Raw genomic sequence first — 22,671 nt, forward strand, 5'->3', positions numbered from 1 at the left:
ACATTTCTGTCTTTTCACTGAGTTAACACATTGGTGCAGGTTTACAAATTCTGACCTCTGGAGAAATGGTCCTGTGTTGACTATCTGAGAATATTTGAAACATTTGTGAAAAACAGGATACTTTATCTTCCACTGAGAAATATTTTTGTATTTATCAGATCATATAAATGAAATCACAGAATTAACTTATATATATATATCTGGGCCAGAAGGTTTCCTTAGTCATTATAGTGATTCATTTGGGGTGGGAGTGGGGAGGACAAATTTTAAATAATTCTTTAATGTTCCCATATTTTAAAATTTGAAGAAAAAAATTGCAATCTTCCTAAATCTTGGGCTAATTTTAGCACAAATGATCATGTTAGTTTAGATATAAGGTAAATAATATACACGGTCTATAGCTAGAAAAAAATAGCAATCAGCACCAAAACATAAAGACATAGGAGTTCACTCTAGAATAAAAGAGTTGGTTTATTCTACCCTGATTTAGGAAATTTTTATAAGATTTGTGGCAATTACGATTTCCAACCTAGTTTTAAAAGCAAAAGATTTATATGATCTGAAGAGAAACCACAGTCCAATCTAGTTTTAATCCACAGAGGAGGTACGTGGATTTATGATAAAGGAACAGCAGACATTCACACATATTTTTACCCATGAAAGTAGCTTGATTTTTGAAATTAAATACAATACTGTTTTATGATTGTGGAGATGTGGCAGGAAATGAAAACAGATGACTGTGTTTTCACAATCAGTTTTAGCTAGTTTCACTGGGCGACATAATAGTATCAAACATCATCCAGATTCTGTGATTTTTGTTTCCTATACTGTATTAATATCACAATCTCTAAAGTCCCCAATATTTGTATTTGTAACTTTTATCACTCATCAACCAATTTAAAAAGGAATCTCTATATAATCTATATTCCTAACCTTGTGTTCTAGACCCAGATGCTAAAGTAATTTTTTGATTTTATTCTCAACACTCTCACTGTCTGAAAATGGACACAGTATGATTTTATATGCAGATGTCTGTAGATAGTATTAAAAGAGGAGGCTAGCAGCATGGAGATGTTATTTACCTGTACAATATGATACAGGAAACGTGGTATTTTGAAATCAAACCTTGTTACTATCCTTTACGTGCATGTAAAAAAATGTATAGATTTTCTTATATACCCAACAGAATTCTCCATAAAGATTGCTGCAAATACATAGATTCCACTCTGTTAGGAAAATGTGTTGTTCATTAAAAACAAAACTGCAAATGATGTTTGGTGAAAACAAATCCTGTGATTAACATTCACCAGGGAAAGAAGAAAATTGCTATAAACATGTTGTCAAGTCCAGTGTACATGGAAAAAAGGATTTATTAACAATGCTACCTAGCTAGTGCTTTTAGCCAAAAATTTGGTAAAGGACTCACTGTTGTCACCTTAAGACAGTGCTAGTGCTGCAGGTTGTCAGAACTCAAATGCATTGTGTCTAGAAACAGAAGCTGACAGTAGCCTTAGGCATTGGAAACACTGTAAAAGAATAATATCCTTTTTGATACAATCTCAAAAGATTGACAACTCCAATAGTTATTTTTATTTTGAAATTTAAACCTCTCTTTAATAATTTGAGTTAAGATTTCATTGCTAAGGATGTCAGCGTATACAAAATGTTTCATAAAGTCAAAAAATGCAAACTGATCAGGCAAGTACAAATAAAACCAAATTAAATAATAGTACCCATACAACATTTTTCTTTATGTTATTCGTGTTGCGAAATAATATTTGAAATTATTGGCCACTTGAGGAGGTGAAAAAATCACTGCAGTAAATTCAGTGTAAACTTATGGAGCAATATTGTGTCTGTCAGATTGTGCTTACACCTTTTTTTCACTTTATAATCTCTTTTTAATTTTTTAAATTAAGCTATAACCCAACCCAACAAACATGGCACACATTTCCTTAAAATATAAATCATGCTTCCAGAAAAATTTTTACAAGTTTAATCAAATGTTGGAAAGTATTAAGAAAGCCATACTTGGGTAAAATGAGTTTAATATCAATATCCTATCATAAGGCACTTAGGGGAAACAGAACGAAGATTTCTATATAAATCGAAATGTTCAAACGTTCTCATAGTATGAGTCACTTTATGCTAAGACATGCTCCCCTTTTCAGCTTAGTGTGTGCTTGATATTACAAAACAATCATTTATAGTAGCAGAAAAGCATTCATGTTGCTTGACCTACAATGTTTTTAAGGAATGAAATATATAGTTTGTATCGGATATATATTTTTTTCTTTATCCAACATCAGTTTCTTTAAGAGTGATTCCCCCCCACCTTTTTGGGGGGGGATAGATTCTCTATCACCCAGGCTGGAATGCAGTGGTGCAGTCTAGACTCGCTGCAGCCTCTGCCTCCCAGGTTGAAGCGATTCTCCTGCCTCAGCCTCCCAAGTAGCTGGGATTACAGGCAGACACCCCCATGCCTGGCTAAATTTTGCATCTTTAGTAGAGAAGGGGTTTCACCATGTTGGCCAGGCTGGTCTGGAACTCCTGACCTCAAGTGATCCATCTGCCTTGGCCTCCAAAAGAGCTGGGATTACAGGTGTGAGCCACCTTGCCCAGACTCTCTTTCTTATACCATGTGTTGCTGGTAGAGTTGACTATTAATAAGCCCTAACTACCCCACCACAGAGGTGATCACATAATACAGGCCAACCAAAAAAACGAAACAAAACACAAATCCACTACTCCACTGCACATGAACAACTGTTCCATGATTGGGCACATAATAACTTGAAATTGCTATTAGCTGAGAGGTTGCCTGAGAGTGAAATCTACACAGAAGTAAGCTCAGATTAAAGAAGAAAGAAAGAATTTCCTATTCAATGAATAGTACTGGCATAACTGGCTAATCATATGCAGAAGATTAACATGGGACCCCTTCCTTCACCATTTACAAAAAATCAACTCAATGTGGATTAAAGACTTAGATGTAAAACCTAACACTATAAAAACCCTAGAAGAAAATCTAGAAAATACTATATTAAATATAGGCACTGGCAATGATTTCATGATGAAGATGCCAAAAGCAGTGGAAACAAAAATAAAAATTGACAGATGAGACCTAATTCAACTAAAGAAACTATCAATAAACAGACAACTTACAGAATGGGAGAAAATATTTGCAAACTATGAATTTGACAGAGGTCTAATATCCAGGATCTATAAGGAACTTACTTCAACAAGCAAAAACCAAACAACTCCATTAAAAAATAGGCAAATGATATGAACAGACAGCAAAAAAAAAAAAAAAAGATACACATGCAGCCAACAAACAAATAAAAAAATTAGCATCACTAATCATTAGAGAAATACAAATCAAAACCATCTCACACCAGACAGAACGGCTATTATTAAGTCAGAAAATAACAGATGTTGGTGAGGTTGCAGAGGAAAGGAAACAGTCAAACATTGCAAGTTGGACTGTGAACTACTTCAGCCACTGTGGAAAGCTGTTTGGAGATGTCTCAAAGAACTTAGAACTACCATTCAACCCACAACCCCGTTATTGGGTATACACCCAAAAGAATATAAATAATTCTGTCCCATACCCATGTATGTTCACTGCAGCATTCTTCACAATAGCAAAGACATGGAATCAACCTAAATGCCTATAATAGTGAACTGGATAAAGAAAATGTGGTACAAATGCATTACGGAATACTACACAGACATAAAAGACTATCGTTAGAAGATCATGTCCTTTGGAGTAACATGGATAGAGCTGGAAGTCATTATCCTAACCAAATAAACACAGGAACAGGAAATTAAATCTTGCATGTTCTGACTTATAAGTAGTCCACAAACATTAAGAACACATGGGCACAGGAACAATAGACACCAGGGCCTACTTGAGGGTGGAGAGTGGAAAGAGAGTGAGGATGGAAAAACTATGTATTGGGTACTATGCTTGTTTACCTGGGTAATGAAATAATCTGTATGCCAAACCCCCAAAAGATGCAATTTACCTATATAACTAACTTGCACATGTACCCATGAACCTAAAATAAAAGTTGGAAGAAAAAAAAAAGAACAAAGAAAATTATGCAGAAACTGTCTAAAGAAGTTATCTCTCAGACATGAGATGGAGGATATGCATTAAACTTACCTTTCATGGTAAAAAACGGAAAGAAAAAGCAATCACATTAACTTGAGAATGATCAGAAGAATCATAAAATTAGTCAGATTTAAAACAGATCTTGAGCAATGGAGAGAATTTCAACAGGTAGAGTTGAGTGAGAATGCTATTACAGGACCGGGCAGCATGAACACGTGGAGCATCTACCTGTTTGCCTTCCTTTTTTCCTCCCTCCCGTTCTCTCTTCCTTCTCTCCTCCCTCTCTTCCTCCCTTTCTTCTTTCCTCCCTCCCTTCCTCTCTTCTACCCTTTCTTCCTTCTTTCTCACTCTCTTCTTCCTTTCCTTTGTCCTTATCTTTTCCTTTCTTCCTACCTTAAGCATTTTGGGGACAGTAACTATAAACCATAATGGATGCTAAGGTTAAAAATGAAAATAAAGAGTCCCTGTCTTCTAGATCATGGGGTAAGAATGCAATAACTTTATGTTTTTGATGGAATTTTAAATGATCCATGCAAAACAACTTTTTTTTCTATTCCTCTTAGAATTCAGATAATACAGCAATTCTATAAGTAGAAATGTATAAAGAGTATGTTTTGTGGAAGTTGGTTTTAAATCTTTGATATATGCCAAGTGATAAAAAATTATATATCTCCCTGAGCCTATTTAGAATATGAAAAATTAGATACAAAGTAGAAAATAATTTGATTTTTACATGAAATATATAAATTTATTTGAAACTATAAAATACAATTAATAAACATTGTCTTTCTGATTCTACTGTTATGCTACGTGATATGCATCTTTGAAAGAATGGTTTTAGCACTTTATTAAAGAACTGTGTGGCTGATGACTTTTCACCTGGCTTAAATAATTATCAAATTAAATTTGTAAATATAAAGCCAAATGGAAAATCATTTTGTTTTCAACAAATAATAACTTGATGAAGAAAGATTAGAGGGATAATACATAGATAAATTAAAAATCACACCCACCAAGTGGAAATGTTCTCACATCATAAGAAGACAATTTTACTTTAATGTAATAAAAATTAAATGTCAATTAATATAATCAATCTAAGAAAATAATTCTATTATTTAGACTTCTTCAAGACAGTACAATCTTCTCTTTTTTTTTTTATATTGGCAACTATGAAATTGCTTTCTATTTGTAGCCAGAAAGCACAGCTGACAGATAAAAAAAAATTCCTAATTTCATAACTCTTAAAAACTAAATGGAGACTGGCATTAAGATTTGAGATATTCAATGCTATATCTGTTCAATATGTTTAGTTTTGTTTTCGCAATTTGATGTTGGGATATGGCCCAGAGTTTTCCTTACTATAATAACTGTGCTCTTAAGACATGCATTTCATAATTTTTGTCTCTATTAAAATTGAAAAAAGTTTCTACATAAATTACTGTCATTACACAAATTACCTAAATTAAATAAGGACAATAAAATGAAAACTTTGCACCTATCCATTTCACTTAACATAGAATTTGCACAATATTATTTTGACAGATGACTGCTTTATACTTTGTCTGTTTAGACACAACTGTAAAGCACTTTTTGTGAAATTTAAACTGGGGAATTTTCTATGAAAATGTAAAATAAAAAAGATGTTTGATTATAATAAAATAAACTTTAATTATTCTATCAGGCACACATAATTAGACATTATAGGTAATTCCAAAAGTATAAGCACAGTGCTTTTCCAAAATTTTACTTGTGAGAAAAAAATTTTTCAAGAAAGGGAAAATGAATGGCTTATCCCATAAAGGTTTATTTCATCCACTAATAAGCTGTCTTACAGCTTATTAATACTCTGCTAATATATGCCTGTGCATAAGGCTACCCAGAGAACATAATTTTTTAAACTAATAATACAATTAAACAAAAGTTAACAGAAATTATTAATGAGAAAGAAATAGGACAAAAACATTTTATGTTGATTTTTTTCAAACATTTATCTGGGTAAACTCATACTATTAAATAAAGAATTGTTTAAAGTGATATTACTAAATTGGATATTTTGGTTATCTCTATTATCAATGTATGACTTTCCAGTACATTACCCCATTGGTTTGTGAGATTCCTGTCAGCTCAGGTAGGTGCTGTGAGTAGTCTAAGCTTCTTGTTCTCAATACTGGCAGCACATTAGGATGAGTGAGCAGGAGGGTGTTTTTGTTTGTTTGTTTTTTAAAGCTAATGATGTTAGGGACTCACTTCATAGCCTCTGACCAGTATTTTTTTTTTATTTCTTGGGTCATTCTAAAGTGCAGCCATTACTGAGAATTATTGGTGGCAACTAATACAACATTGTATTTTTCCAGCCAATGAGTAGTTTTAAAACCAGGTTTGATTCAAGCGTGGGAATGTAGAATTATAGATTCTGGTCAGGCAGTGGTATCTGGTGTTCCCTGGCAACATCAGAGAATGCATACCCACAGATAGATAAAACCTATAAGGCACTGCTTATGAGTGATATCTAGTGGCTATTTTGTAATGTGTCCAAGACATATAAAGATAATCCTCATTTCATTTTAAGAAAATACATCTATAATTCACATTTTAAATCCAGGTGACATGGGTGATTGATTAGAAACTATTATGGTAACACTTTAAGCTAAGTGTAGCAGAGCTTCAGGGTGGTATGTTAAGGTAAGTCCTTTGATAAGCCCACTCAGGACTTGTCATAATCTGGAATCACACACAGAATACTATTGCCAACATGACCAGGAAAACTGGAAAACATCACTTTTAGACATCCCAGTTGTCTCAGTGCCTTCTCAGTACCCTCCACTGAAAATATATTGTCTGCATTGATCACAGCAAAATACAACTTTTATAGAATTCATCAGTGTTTATTTTTACCATGTCTAACCCATTCGCTTATGGAATTATCACAACACAGTCCACTGACACATGGATGAAAGTTCACTGGGATTTCTAGAAAAAAAATTTCACTGGGACTTACAGAAAAAATTTTCACATGCCTCTTCTAGATGTTGTAATGTGGCTTCGAACATTACAAAATGTTGTATCCTTCTGTTTTCATCAAATGAAGATGAAACTGGTGAAAGGAAGGTGGTGAACTGCAGAGAAGCATATTGTATATACTTAGGGCAACTCTGCAGCCTAATCTACTTCTGGATTTCCAGTTATATGAAGCAATAACTGCTGCCAAGAACATGCTTGCCGTAAGAGTTAGTATATGTCTGCCCAGAAAACAGAGAATGTTCAGGCCCGCCATTTTTATCTAAAATGCTTGGGATCAGGAGGATTTCATAAGCATTTGTATGATTTTAGAAAGAGAGTATACATGTTACATACTCTGAAATAACCTTAGCAGAGCCTAGGACAGCACTGCATTATCAAGAAAAAAATATCTCTGGAGCAAGAAAAAAGTGTGTGGATGGGTGGTTGGTTATACAGATGAACATAGATATACGGATATACAGGTATCTGTGTACTCATATATACACACGCATTCACACTATGTATCATAAAGACCATAAATAATCATCTCACTTCAGTTCACTTCAGATTTTGTCTAAATTAGTCATAAGCCACCTTCAGTTTTTGGATTTCAGATTTTAAACGAGCATTGTGGGCATTTTATATTTATATGACTCTTCCTCTTATTTTATTGCCTCTTTACTCTTTTATGTTAATCTTATAATATGGCACCAGAGATAAGAAGATAATGTGAACATCGAATATAATTACAATCAGTCCTGTACGACTGAATTTTAAGATTATTTTGTTAATTTTTAAAACTCGATTTCTTCTCAGTATATTTTGCAATGATATGCCACATTAATTCATAATTTGAGCAATTTGAAAAATGCAGTTTAATGCTTATTCACTAAAATGTTCAAGAATCAATAATGATTTAGTTACAAGACATAAGTACACATATTAAGACTAAAACTAATGGTCATCTAACTCTCTTAAATAAGTAAGTTATATACAAATATTGTCCAGAAATTGCATCTAATTAAAGCATGCATGAAGTAATCATCAGATGTTCATGAAAGGCTTTCCTTAATCATCTTCCTTTTCTTCCTGGTCATATTTCTCACTCTCCATTAGTTCATAAATTAATAATCATTCCAAGCCATTCAAATCTGGAGAGCAAAAAACTCAGACGTAGCATAGCCTTAACAAGAGCTGCATATGATAACACATTAAATATATTTCAAAATTTTCTTTCTAAGCTTTACATATTGTGATTTTATATGTTTAGCATTACATAAAGGTTTAAAATATCTTAATCACAATTTAAATGCACCATGATCCCTGAGTATATGTTTTTACATTTCAATCTCTACATTTATTCTACTGTAATGTAACTGCACATGAGTCATTTGAAGTAGTTTATTTATAAACATGTAGCCGGCTTAAGAGACCTAAATGATTCCTTTAGTTTTAGACTCACCCCTATTTCTTACTCAACACCTGAATAAGGATATCCTGCAGATACTTCCATTTCAAGAAGGTCAAAACTGACCGCAAGTTCCTAATAAAGCAAGCTCTCATTTTTTGATTGTCCTTTTTATTAGCTGCTATTCCATTTCCATTCAGTCAAGAACAGAGATACTTGGCGGTCACCCCTGATTCCTCTTCAGCATCAGTTTCCACATCGAGTTTACTTGCAATGCTTGATAACATACTTCATAACTATCCATTGTCAGTTTTCTTCTTTGTCGCACATACTAACAATGATTAAGGTCAGCTATTTAGTGTCTCTTGCAGTGGCTGTACTGTCATGATGTGGTTTCCCTGGTGCCAGTCGTGTACCCTTCTTATTCCTGTGTCCTAAATTGGCCAGAGTGATATTCCTAAAATGTAAATATGGCCACGCCATTCCTATTCAAAATTCTGCAACAATTTATGGCAAGTAATGTTCTACATGATGTGCTACTGCTTAACACTCCAAATTGATTATCCAATAAATTTTGTTTCAAATATTATCTTCCAATGTGTGTTTTTACCCACATAAACAATATTATGTTACCTGTTAGGGCCAAGCACTGGGGATACAAAATAAATAATATATGGTCCCAACTGCTAAAAAGGTCACAGGCATGAAAACAAAAACTTATAAAGCAATGTGTCATAGTAGAGACATTCATCAGATTTGATGACAATGAAGGATGGGGTGGGGATAGCTAAATATACTGATTTATTTCCCATTTTTACCCCAACTTCTGCACTTCTTCTGTCCTTATCACTTTGCAGTAGGTGCATCTTTCAAGGCCAATAACGTTTTTAATTTCTTATTGAATAATTGACATACCCAAAAGATACTCTCTTTTAAAATTTATAATCCTTTGGTGTACGAAAAGTAGATGCTAGGATTCTCTTTTCTCCTTAATCTTTCTTTTGTTTTCTCTTAGAGCCATCCTGATCTGTTTCCTCTTAACCACTCTGTTCCGCTCTATATTATCCTTAAAATGCTTGTTGAATAACCTCATCCACTTTCATAAATATCAACTACTTACTTTATATTGCAATGTTTCGCAGATGTCTGTCTTTAGGCTTGATCATCCTTTTGAAATTTGGATTCCTACATCTGACTATTTACCAGGTATGTATTCCTCTAGATACTCCAGAAACAAGGTCTATATGCCCCATGCTATGAAGCAGCATTATACATCCTAATCCCCAAAAGTATCATCATATCATTCTAATTGTATAATTTATTTTTCTCTTGTATTAGTTTTTAGAATACAAGTCTTGTACTCATTCTTTTCAAATTATTACTAAATATTTTATCCTTTTGATAACATTTTCAATGGAATTATATTATTAATTTTATTATCAGACTTTTAATTATATCTATTTGATGGCAATTGATTTTTTTCTGTAGAGACTAACTTTGTGTGTGTGACTTTGTGTATGTGTGTATGTGCATGTGCATGTGCATGTGTCTGCGTTCATGTGTGTGTGTAGACTACTATTTCATATATTGCCAGACTGGAGTGCAGTGGCTTTTCATAGGCATGATTGTAGCACACTGCAGGCTCAAACTCCTGGACTCAGTCCATTCCGCTAAGTAGCTCCCAAGTAGCTGGTATTACAGGCCTCCCAAGTTGCTGGTACTACAGGCTTTGAAGGCAGTTGATTTTTGTATACTGATCTTTCATCCTGCCACTTTGATAAACCCACTTTTTACTTCTAATAGCATTTTAGGGATTTCTGAGGACTTTCTATATAAAAGATCATGTTATCTGCAAATAGTGGTTTATTTATTTAGAGACAGAGTCTTGCTATGTTGCCAGTGGCGTGATTTCAGCTCACTGCAGCCTTGACCTCCCAGGTTCAAATGATTCTCCTGCCTCAGCCTCTTCCGAGTAGCTGGGACTACACACACACACGCCAGCATGCTGAGATAATTTTTGTATTTTTAGTAGAAACAGAGTTTCACTATGTTGGCCAGGATGGTCTCAATCTGTTGACTTCATGATCTGCCCACCTCGGCCGCCAAAAGTGCTGGGATTACAGGCATGAACCACCGTGCCTGGCCTATTTATTTATCTTTAAAATTGGACGTATTTTATTTATTTTCTTCCTTATTACCCTAGATACCAATGCAATGTGATACTAGTGTGAATGTGATTATTTTTTCCTTAGAAGAAAGCATTTTTTCTTTTTTCACCATTAAGTATGATTTCAGCTTTGTATTAATCTTAGATGCTCTTTATCAGGTTTGATATTGAGGTTAAAGTTTGTCAGGTTGAAGACATTCCCTTCTGTTCCTAGTTTGTTGAATCTTCTCAGGAAAGGGTTTGAGATTTTGTCAAATGCTTTTCCTACATATATTGAGAAGACCATGTGTTTTTTGTCTTTTATTTTTATTAGTATGGTATATTACATTGATTAATTTTCAGATGTTAAGTCAAACTTACCTTTCTGAGATAAATGCTACTTGACAATGGTACATATTCCTTTTTATAAGTTGCAACATTTGGTTTGCTAGTATTTTGTTGAGGATATTTGCATGATGTCTTTATCAGATTTTGGTATCAACATAATGCTAGCCTAATAGAATGAATTGGAATGCGTTTCCTCCTCTTTCATGCTTTGGAAGAGTTTATGGAGGACAAATATTATTCTTTTTTGAATATTTGATACAATTTACCAGTGAACATATGTGAGACTAGGCTTTACATTGTAGGTAGCTTTTAAAATATTAGTTCAGCTTTTTCACTTGTTAAAGGAGTATTCCAATGTTTTGCTTCTTTGTTTTGGTAATTTGTTTCTTTTTAGAACATTGTCCATTTTATTCAGGTTATCGGATTTGTTGGCATATAGTTGTTGATAATATTACCTTTTTTCCTTTTTTTTAATAGAACTATCTGCTTCAGTAAATTGTTGATAAGATTACCTTATAATTCATGCATTTCTATAAGACCAGGAATAATGCCTCTTTTTTTTTTATTCCCAATTTACTAATTTGAGTCTTTTTATTTTTTCACACCAGAAACTACTTTTTATACATTTTCTACAAGGACAACTCGGGAAACAAGCCTATTTCCTCCAGCCAGTTTCAATGAATGCTGGCACTGCACCACATGTTATACCACGTCAGCATGAGAATTTTCCAATAAATCTTTTCTAATACTAAAACTGCTTGCTTTTATATCCAAAGGTCAACCCCAAGCTGAGGGAAGAGAAGACTGGGCCCCGAGTTTCCTGCAGGAAATCCCCAAGTCAATGTGGGATCTTTACAGTGAGGGATCTTTACAAGGCAATGGGGGCAGAGAGAGCAAGTTCTAGCCTCAAAGAAAGGATTCCCGGACAGTAAATATGCTGCTCCATCTTTCTTCTGAGGCTTGCCCACCCTTACCAACCAGCTACATCCTTAACCACAGGTATTTTTCAGTGTGCAGTGGCTCACACTGTTTCTTGCGGCAGAGGGCCCTGGGCTCCTGGAACCTCTACCACCAGCGGTAGTGGGCCAGGGCACGTTTGGCTTCAGCCATCTTATGCACGTCATGCTTCCTCTTGATGGCGGGGTCCTGGTTATGAAAAGCCTCCAGCAGCTCGTGTGACAGCTTCTCTGGCATCAGAGTCCGCCTATGCTTGTTCTCCCAGCACTCAGTGATCATCCACTTCATGGCCAGGAAGCAGCGACGTCGGTCAGGTAGGGGTACAGGGACCTGGTAGAAACGGCTTCCTCTGAGGATGGGTACCAGCCCTATCATAGGCTCACAGTTTTTCAGTGCTTGGTGGAAGATGGTGTAGGGGTTCTGTTCAATGGTTGCCTGTTCCTCTGCAGAAGGGCATGGTACTTCTCAAACTACTTCCTTTTCACAGCTTCCAGAGTCTGAGTCATGAGGGATCTGGCCAGTATTTTGCTTCCTCCTTTCATCGTCATGTTGGTGAATTTTACTGACGACTGGGTCTTCAAACACAGAACTTGTTTTCGCTGCTGGAGCAGCTTTGATGAGCTGAGTCTTCTTGAGCTCCCGATCATACTTCTCCTCAGTTAGCTTCTCCACAGGCTTGCGATAATGTTCCTTGTCAATCAGGGGATCCTTGAATTCAGCACTATAGCAGCTCCATCTCACCTGGGTTAGCCTCGGGAAACCCTCACTGCGGGGGCAGCCATCTTGGCTGGCTACGAGGACCCCACAAAGGCTGCCCTCGGTGCGCCTAAGCAAGTGACGGGGAAACGGGTGAAAAAGACTCCTCAGGGTCCTAAGTCTGCATTCCACTCCGCTGATCTGGACGTTAGAGTTTCTCACGCCAAGATCCAGAGGGAAGAGCCAAAAGGAAACACTTGCCCTCCCAATATCCGTCGCAGTCTGGCAGCACTCAGTGACGGCACTTGCTCATCTCAAGCCCCCATGCAGGCCCCCTAATTTGAGTCTTTTATGATTTCATTTGTGTCAGGCTACCTAAACTTTATCATTTTGTTGATCTATTTATCAAGCCAACTTTTAGTTTGTTTGATTCTTTTTATAGTTTTTCTAATCTCAATTTAATTCATTTTCACTCTAATCTTTATCATGCCTCTCCTACCTTTTGGATTTTGTTTTTCTTTTCCCAGTTTTTCAAGTTCTATTATTTGAAATTTGAGATTTTTTACAAGTAGGCATTTAGAAATATAAATTTCTCTCTAATGGCTGATTTACCTGCACTCTGTAGATTTATATATGTTGTGGCTTTGTTTTCATTTATCTTATGGTATTTTCTAATTGGCTATTTCTTCTTTAAATGATTATTTAGAAATGTGTTTTTAAATTTCTACTTCTTTTGAATTTCCCAAATTTTCTTTCATTATTAATTTCTAATTTCATTCCTTTGTGGTCAGAAAACATACTATGTATGCTTTTATCCCTTTTACATATATTGTAGCACCAGAGCGAACAGAAAATCAGCACTTAAGACAAAAGTATGCCAAATTGCAGGGTCTGTATTGCCAGTGGCCTCTGAGGACTCATGTTTCTTCAATCCGTGGCCCCGAGCTCAGGTGGAGCAGGCATTTAAGCTGCAAAACCACATCCTTGTTCAGGGGGGCCCAGGGGTGTGCAAGGCAAGCTGTCTGTACAGAAGCTCAAGTTAGCGGTTCGTTGCAAGGGGAGGAGGGTAGCAGTGGAAATTTTTACCCTTAACACTTCTGAGAATTGCAGTACAATAACAGTTCTGAGAACGACACCTCTGCCCAGGGCCCAGGTGGCTTCTCTATAAGATGGCAGTGCTTAGGCTTCTGTTTTTGCCCCTATCTTAATATTGAGGTTTGCTTTATGGAATAATATATGGTCTATCCTGGAGAACGTGCCATGTGCACTTGAGAACGTGTTCTAGGAATATCTGTTAGTTATCATTGATTTATAGTGTTGATTGAGTCTTCCATTTCTGTATTGATTTCTACCTAGTTTTTCTATCCATTACTGAAAGTGAGCTAGTATCTCCCACTATTATTTATTATTGAATTGTCAATTTCCCCATTCAATTCTGTCAGTTTTTTAAAATATATTTTGGGGCTCTATATTTAGGTCCATACATGTTCATACCTTTTCATTTAAATGTTCTTCTTTGTCTCTAGTAATAACTTTTTGCCTTAATATTTGCTGACATATAATCGTTGATAATATTATTTTATAATTCATGTATTTCTATAAGATCAGTAATAATGCCTCTTCTTTCATTCTATACTAATATCTTGTCTGATGTTAGTATAGCCACTCCAGCTCTTTTTCACTACTTGTATGGTATTTTTTTATCCTTATCCTTTCAACTTATATGTGTGTTTAAATTTACATGTTTCTCTGGTAGACAGCATACATATGGATCATGTTTTTTTCCAAAAATTCATTCAACTAACTTCTGACTTTTGATAGGAGAGTTAAATTTATTTATATTTATTACAATTGCCAACATAGTAGAATATACAGCTGCCATTTTACTATTTTTCTTCCTCTGTTCTTCCATTACTATTTTCTTTTGTACTAAATATTTTCTCATGTACTATTTAAAACCCCTTTCTGTTTGTTTTACCATATTTTTAAAGATTTTTTTTCTGAGTGAACACCCTGAACATTACAATTAAAATAGTAACTTAAATAATTTATTTCAGATTAATACCAACTTGATTTCAATAATAGTATACAAAAGTTTATTTGAATAGAGTTCCATTTCTTCATTCCTTCTTTATGTTCTTATTACATCTTTATACTTACAAGCCCATTGATACAGTTTCATGTTAATACTTTAGCCATTATTTTTAAATCAGATAAAAGAAGAAAATAATTATAAACAAAAATATATTTATACGTTCATTTATACTGACCTCTGTAGTTAGCTTACTGCTCATTTACTTTTTATGTGAATTCAAGTAAAATTTTAGTGCCTTTATTTCTAATTGAAGGTTTTTTTAGTAGTTCTTGTAAGATATTTCTGCTAGCAACAAACTCAATTTAATTTATATGAAAATCTCTACACCTACCCTTCATTTTTGAAGGATGGTTTTGCTTGATATAGAAATATTGGTTGACTGTTATTTTCTTTCAGAACTTTGAACATGTCATTGTACTGTATTCTGGTCTACATGGCTTTTGTAATGAGAAGCCAGTTATTAATATTATTGAGGATTCATTGTATGTGATAACTTTTTCTTCTTTTACTGTTTTTAAGAATCTCTTTATGTCTTTGGCTTTCAACAGTTTGAATATTTTGTGTCTAGGTGCAGTTCCTTGAGTTTATCTTACTTGAAGTTCGTTAAATGTTTTGAATATAGAGATTATTTTTCATCTAATCTTAGAGTTCCAGCCTTGGAAATATGGTGAGACTATATCTCTGCTAAAATTTTTAATCATAGCAAATTAGCCTGCATAGTAATGTGTGCTTGTAGTCTCAGATACTTGGGAGCTCGAGGCAAAAGAATCACTTGGGCCCAGGAGATCAAGGTTATGGTGAACTCTGATTGCCATTGCACTCTAGCCTAGGAAACAGAGTGAAATTTTGTCTAAAAATAAAATTTTTTGAGATGTTTTTGGAATTTTCTTTTCAAATATTCTTTCTTCCCATTTCTCTCCCTCTCTCTTTCTAGGATTTCCATTATGTGTGTATTATAATGCTTGTTGGTGTTCTACAGGTGTCTGAGGCTCTGTTCATTTTTCTTTATTTACATTATTTATTTACATTATTTACATTTACATTACATCTTTATTTACATTATTTTTCATTTACATTATTTAGACTGAATAAACTGAATTACCAACTTTCAAATTCACTTATTCTTTCTTCTGTCAATTCAAATCTTCTAGTGATTTTTAAAAATTTCATATTGAACTTACCAGTGTCAGAATATTTCTTTCTTTCTTTTTATAATTTCACTTTATGGATAGATTCTATTATGTGAGATATTGTTCTCATACTTTTCTTTTACTCTGTAGAAAAGGTTTTTTCCTTAGTTTCTTGAATATATTTATAATAGCTTATATAAACACTTTGCCTAGTTAAGTTCCCATCTGAACTTCCTCAGGGATAGTTTATTTTGACTTCTGTTTTTCTATGTAGGGGCCACCCTTTCCTGTCTCTTTGCATGTCTCATAATTTTTTAATTGAAAACTGGTCACTTTAATTCATATAATATGGCAAATTTGTAAATCAAGTCCATAGCTGGTTGTTATCAACATTTTGATGTGGCTAATGCTGCTAGGTTTTAGTGGTTTTCCTGGACTTATTCTGTAAAATCTGTATTTCCTGTCATGTACAGCTTTTGAAGTCTCTACTCAAAAGACTATCTTAGTGGTTATGTCATGACTAGACAAAGATATCTTTGGATGACTTAATCCGATAAGTTTTCCACCCCTTGCTAACTGATTCTGTGCTTTTGTTAGAATATGGAATCAAGGCTTTGGCAGTTTACACCTCTGCCTTCTTGCCTTTCCTTACTGATCATTCAGAGTCTCAGAGTCAGCTGGAGTTAAAAGATTAGTGACTCTGCATAACTTTCCTGAGCAAGTACACATATCTACACAGATATGTGGGTCAGATCATCAGAAAGATCTCAGTGCTTTTCAAGGCTCTTATAGTCACCTGATTCCCAGATCTCCTTTTTCAGATTTTTTTGGCCAGTCTTTTGTTTGTCCCAGTTGCTATCACTGCCTCACATAGATGAGATGCTAAATAATTGCTGCAGATTGTTTTTGAGAAATTACTTAGGGATTTTTTTCTTATTTGTTTTATTCCATAGTGAGCTCTGGGTCCATTCAAATAAAGACAATTCCTACAAATGGGACTTTTTCAGGGAATTACCAGACAGATCACATAGTGACAATTCTCTAGAAATAAGGAATATTTGAGGCACTGTAAACTTGGCCTATGTTTACAGTGATTGCTAAGCTGTTGGTTTTAATAGCTGCCTCTGTAGTAAAGCTGTTGATTTTCAAGGCTGCTATGGAGCTGAGAAAGGGCAATATTTAAGACACTATAAATTTCACAGCTTTTGCCAAGATTCTTCTATTTTTCTTGAATAAATACTCAGACTGTTGCAAGCCTTTGGTTAATTTTCAGAGTTCCAAAATGATTTTAACAATTATTGACTGTTTTCTCATTGTACTTACAAAGGAATAGATTTTTGATTTCCTTACTATGCCATTCTGGAAATACTACATTCCACCTATTTTGAAGGCCTATCGTCTGTTCTTCTTATCTACTTTTCCCCTAGCAGGAATTTTATGTAAACACATCTGCTGTCCCATTACTCCAGATGCCTTTCCTTTGGTCATAACTTGGACAATATGAAAAACCTTTGATTAGCTGCTGGGATTTATTACAAACAACAGTTCAATAATCATGACATTAAATGTGCTAGAAGAGATGTTTAGATAGCATTGCCATAGAATAATGATTAACTGCTTCTCTTTTGATATATTGAGGGAGAAAGGAGCTGAGATAAATAGGGATGCTATTTTCTAGAGCACTTATATAGATTAAGACTTCTAAATGACAGAATGTTGATCTCTAGAGCCAAAGAGTAAAATAAAACCCCATATGATGTCAACAGAGTTTCATTTCTTCCTGGGGATGATGAGGATGCACATGGAAATGTGTGGGGAGAGGAAACCACTAGGCATCATCTAGAATAGATGGTCAGAGTCTACATACTGATTAACAAAAATGAGATAATGATATCATACAGCAATAGCAACATCAAGAGTAAGAAGACTGTTATATGAGGAATAAAAATAATCTTTCCCCAAGGAAAGATTGAAATTTGGATTAAAATGAGTGATAATATATTAACCAAAATAATTAATGCCAGCTACTACAACAAAATTTTAGGGACTTATAATCAAAGATTGTTTTTTCTCACTCACATAACATCCAAAGTGGCTTAGGTGCTTCCCCTACGAGAAATCTGTTCTTAATAATAATGAAGATACCCATATTATTTCCATCTTGCAGATCCATCTTCTTTGAATTGTTTCTAGCTGAACAGAGGAGAAAAAAAGAAAGAATGAAGTGAAAAGACCCACACATCCTGGCTGCCTCAAAGCAGATGTGACCCATGACTTTATTTCTGCTCCTAATACATTGATGATAAATAACTATCTACCTGTACCCAGATAGACATGGTGTAGTTTTCTCTGAAATATAGAGAAAACATGTGGATAATTAATGAGCACTAGCTATCACTGCCATACCCTCACAATCTAACAAACAAAACAACTAACTACAAAACGAAAATATTCTATTGTCTTTTTGAATTGTATGGTTCCAAACTTCATCTAGTAATTTATACAAGTTAGAATTAAATTCCACTGTGTAAAACTTGTTATATTAGTTTGAATTATAAGAAATCTGAAAAAAATATGACTTTAAAATACATATGTTACAAAAAGAGTTTGGCGTTTTTGTAGGAAGATATATTTACCATACAATTAGCAATTCTTAGATATTACCCAAGGAAAACAAAACCTTATATTCACACAAAAATGTGAATGGGAATATTTATGGTGGCGAGAATGGTTAATTTTATTTGTCAACTTAACTTGGCTGTGGCACACAGTTGTTTGGCAGGCATCAGTCTAGATATTGCTGTGAAGGTTTTTTTTTTTTAAGATGTAATTAATATTGAAATCAGTACACCTTGAACAAAGATTAACATCAAAGTCAGTAGATTTTGAGTAAAGAAGACTACCCCCTACATTGTGGAAGGCATTAACCAGTTAGAGGTTCTAGGAGCAAAGAATGAGATTTCAAATTGGGAAGGATTCCTATCTCTAGACTCTCTTCGGACTCAAGATTGCAACATTGACTACTGGCAGAACTGTCAGTCTGCCAGTCTGACAACTTATGCTCAATCAGGGTTGTCCAGGGAAACAGAGCTAATAGGGTGTGTATATCTATATAGATGATTCTATACAGTCATGTGAGATGTCCTTTGCTGGAAACCATCATTCGCAGCAAACTAATAAAGAAACAGAAAACCAAACACTGCCATGTTCTCACTCATAAGTGGGAGTTGAACAATGAAAATATATGGACACAGGGAGGGGAACATCACACATTGGGGCACTGGGGACTGTCAGAAGGTGGGGGACAAGGCGAGGCATAGCTGTTTCCGTATTAGCTTGCTGCAAATGATGGTTTCCAGCAAAGGACATGCCACTTGAGTGTATAGAATCATCTATATAAATACACACACCCTATTCACTGTTTCCTTGGACAACCCTGATTGAGCATAAATTCCTTAGAAGAAGAAATGGCCAGATGTGCAATTGCATACCAATTCATGAGTTGCAACCAATGGGTTGACTGAATGGTCAGGGACTTGGAAGGAACATGATTATAAAACTGGTAACAAGGGGGTCTGGAGAAGAGGCATATGGATAGACTTCTATGAATGGGCCAAAAATGTTAAAAAAATAAAGTGAAGATATTTATGTCCCTGTGGCTGTTCACTAAAACATGACCCGACCTCAGCAGAGGAAAATGTTATTCATAAGTGGACAGGATAATCCATTGTGTGATATCAGAAAGCCTCTTTCCCCAGCTACTTTCACTGTTTTCTATTCTTTTTCATGGGAGTCACTAGGTCTAACCCAAAGACTCAATGGAGGAGATGACAAGGGTGTAAATACCAGGCAGGGGGATGGAGATGATTAGAGGCTGTCTACTATGTAGGGTCTGTCTTCCTTGATTAGACACCTGAGACCAGGGGGTTTCTTATCAGAACTGCTCACAGTATTTGAATGACAGTTTTAAAATAATAAATGTCTTACTTCTCTCTGTATTCCCCTCCTTCAGCATCCAGTGCAGGTTTAGCATGTAGGAGTTCAATATTCTCTGAACTGGGCTAACTGAAATTCCTTTTGTGAACCCTTCATTGAAACCAGCCCTGAAAAGCCACCATCTCATGAACACACCATAGACTTTTGCTTTTCCATGCTTTTATTCATTCTATTACCTACTGAGAATGGCTTCCTCTAAACTCTGCTCTAAATCCATTTCACATTCTATTTCCAATAAATGTTTTATACAATTCTACTGAAAATCAATATCGGTCATATTTACTTATACTACATCCTTGTTTTAATATTATTTAGATTTTCTGCTGCCTTTTAGCTTTTCATACTTTCCTATCTTCTTTCCCCAGCTAAACTTTAAACATGCTGAGAACAGAAATGCTCTTATGAACTTGTTTACATCACTTAAAAAAACGTATGGTATAGCATGTGATTTTATGTTTTCATGGTAATGGATTGTAAGGCATTTTTAATATTAAGCAGTATTATGAAAACTTAATGTACTTATTTTTCCTTATGGTTATAATAATCCTTTTAAAATGACATAGCATTATTCAATAGCATTTTTCCCCTTAGGGTAATGTATATTAAGCCAATAAAAATAATGAAGTCTTATTGTGCTAGAAAGTTAATAGTAAATTTCAAGGGTCAAAATATTCATATGTACATAGAAGCACATTTACAGACTCAACTTATGTCAAATTTTGCCCAAAACTAACAATTTCACCAAAACAGTCAAATACCTATTCAATTTACAGTTTTCATAAAAATACAGATGACTTGCATATTTTCTGTATAAATGATGACCGCATTTTTAGCCAAATTTATAATATGACTGATAAAACATTTTATGTTTTATTTATTTATTTTTTTACTTTTCATTTTATTTTTATTTATTTATTTTGTTTCATTATACCTTAAGTTCTGATATACATGTGCAGGCAGAACATGCAGTTTTGTTACATAGGTATACATATGCCATGGTGGTTTGCTGCACTCATCAACTTGTCATCTAGATTTTAAGCACACATGCATTAGGTATTTGTTCTAATGCTATGCCTCTCCTTGTCCCCCACCCCCTGACAGACCCCAGTGCCCCAATGTGTGATGTTCCCCTCCTTGTTTCCATGTATTTTCATTGTTCAACTCTCACTTATGAGTGAGAACATGGCAGTGTTTGCTTTTCTGTTTCTGTGTTAGTTTGCTGCAAATGATGGTTTCCAGCAAAGGACATTAACTCATTTTTCATTCTTTTTTACAGCTGCATAATATTGCATGGTGAATGTGTGCCACATTTTCTTTATCCAGTCTATCATTGATGGGCATTTGGGTTGGTTCCAAGTATTTACTATTGTAAATAGTGCTGCAATAAACATATGTATGTATTTGTCTTTATAGCAGAATTATTTATAATCCTTTGGGTATATACCCAGTAATGGGATTGCTGGGTCCAATGGTATATCTGGTTCTGGATCCTTGAGGAATCACCACAGTGTTTTCCACAATGGTTGAACTAATTTACACTCCCACCAAGAGTGTTAAAATGTTCTTATTTCTCCACATCTTCTCCAGCATCTGTTGTTTCCTGACTTTTTAATGATTGCCATTCTAACTGGCATGAGATAGTATCTCATTGTGGTTTTGATTTGCATTTCTCTAATGACCAGTGATGATGAGCTTTCCTATGTTTTTTGGCCACATAAACGTCTTCTTTTGAAAAGTGTCTATTCATATCCTTCACCCACTTTTTGATAGGGTTGTTTTTCTTGTGTATTTGTTTAAGTTCCTTGTAGATTCTGCATATGGGACATTTGTCAGATAGATAGAGTGCAAAAATTTTCTCTTCTTTAGGTTGCCTGTTCATGCTGATGATACTTTATTTTGATGAGCAGAAGCCCTTTAGTTTAATTAGATCCCATTTGTCAATTTTGGTTTTGTTGCCATTGCTTTTGGTGCTGTAGTCAAGTCTCTGCCCATGCCTACCTGAATGGTATTGGCTAGGTTTTATAGTAGGGTTTGTATGGTTTTAGGTCTTATGTTTAAGTCTTTAATCTATCCTGAGTTAATTTTTTGCATAAGGTGTAAGGAAGGAATCCAGTTTCAGTTTTCTGCATATGGCTAGCCAAAAACTAACATTTTAAAGTGAGACTCTCACACAATGTGAACGCATGGTTACCATTGACATAAGCCATCAGCAAACGCTTAATCCTTCCTTTGGCTAAAGGTTACATTCATTAAACTGTCGAAGACTATTCAATACTGCCAGTGAAGTCTTACTTCCTCCAGAGCATTGGTTCACATCAAAACAAAACTGGATGGCCAGGCTTTCTATTCTCAGCCACTAATTACTGAAACTTTAAACAATATTTATTTAATACAGCTTGAATTTCTGTCTATATAATTCATTGAAATGAACGTATTTATGTTTCCAATTTTACTCTATAAGAAGTTATAGAAAATTACATATTTCTCATGTAATGTTTTATATTTATCTTTCCAATTTTACTCTCTAAGAAGTTATAGAAAATTACATATTTTTCAGTTTTTATGGAAAAACTGAAGCTAAGATAACATTCTATACATTTTAATCACACTTATAATACCTGATTTTTCAAACTCCACAGCTTCTGCACAGCAAAAGCAACAATCATTAGAGTGAATCGGCAGCCAACAGATTGGGAAAAAATTTTTGCAGTTTACCCATCTGACAAAGGGCTGATATCCAAAATTTACAAAGAACTAAAACAGATTTACAAGAAAAAA

At 34.7% G+C, this 22,671-nt stretch overlaps 1 pseudogene across 1 annotated transcript in view; it reads right to left on the bottom strand.

The window, feature by feature from the left end:
- Positions 1-11,613: 11,613 nt before the first annotated feature.
- The window catches only part of LOC108288045, a 34,151-nt pseudogene continuing 23,093 nt past the window's right edge, over positions 11,614-22,671 (bottom strand). Inside the window, exon 3 of the transcript XR_005196623.1 lies at positions 11,614-12,802. The product of XR_005196623.1 is annotated as a 28S ribosomal protein S7, mitochondrial-like (transcript). The remainder of the gene's footprint in view (positions 12,803-22,671) is intronic.

The sequence above is a fragment of the Cebus imitator genome, unplaced genomic scaffold (assembly GCF_001604975.1).
Source record: "Cebus imitator isolate Cc_AM_T3 unplaced genomic scaffold, Cebus_imitator-1.0 Scaffold362, whole genome shotgun sequence".
NCBI lineage: Eukaryota > Metazoa > Chordata > Mammalia > Primates > Cebidae > Cebus > Cebus imitator.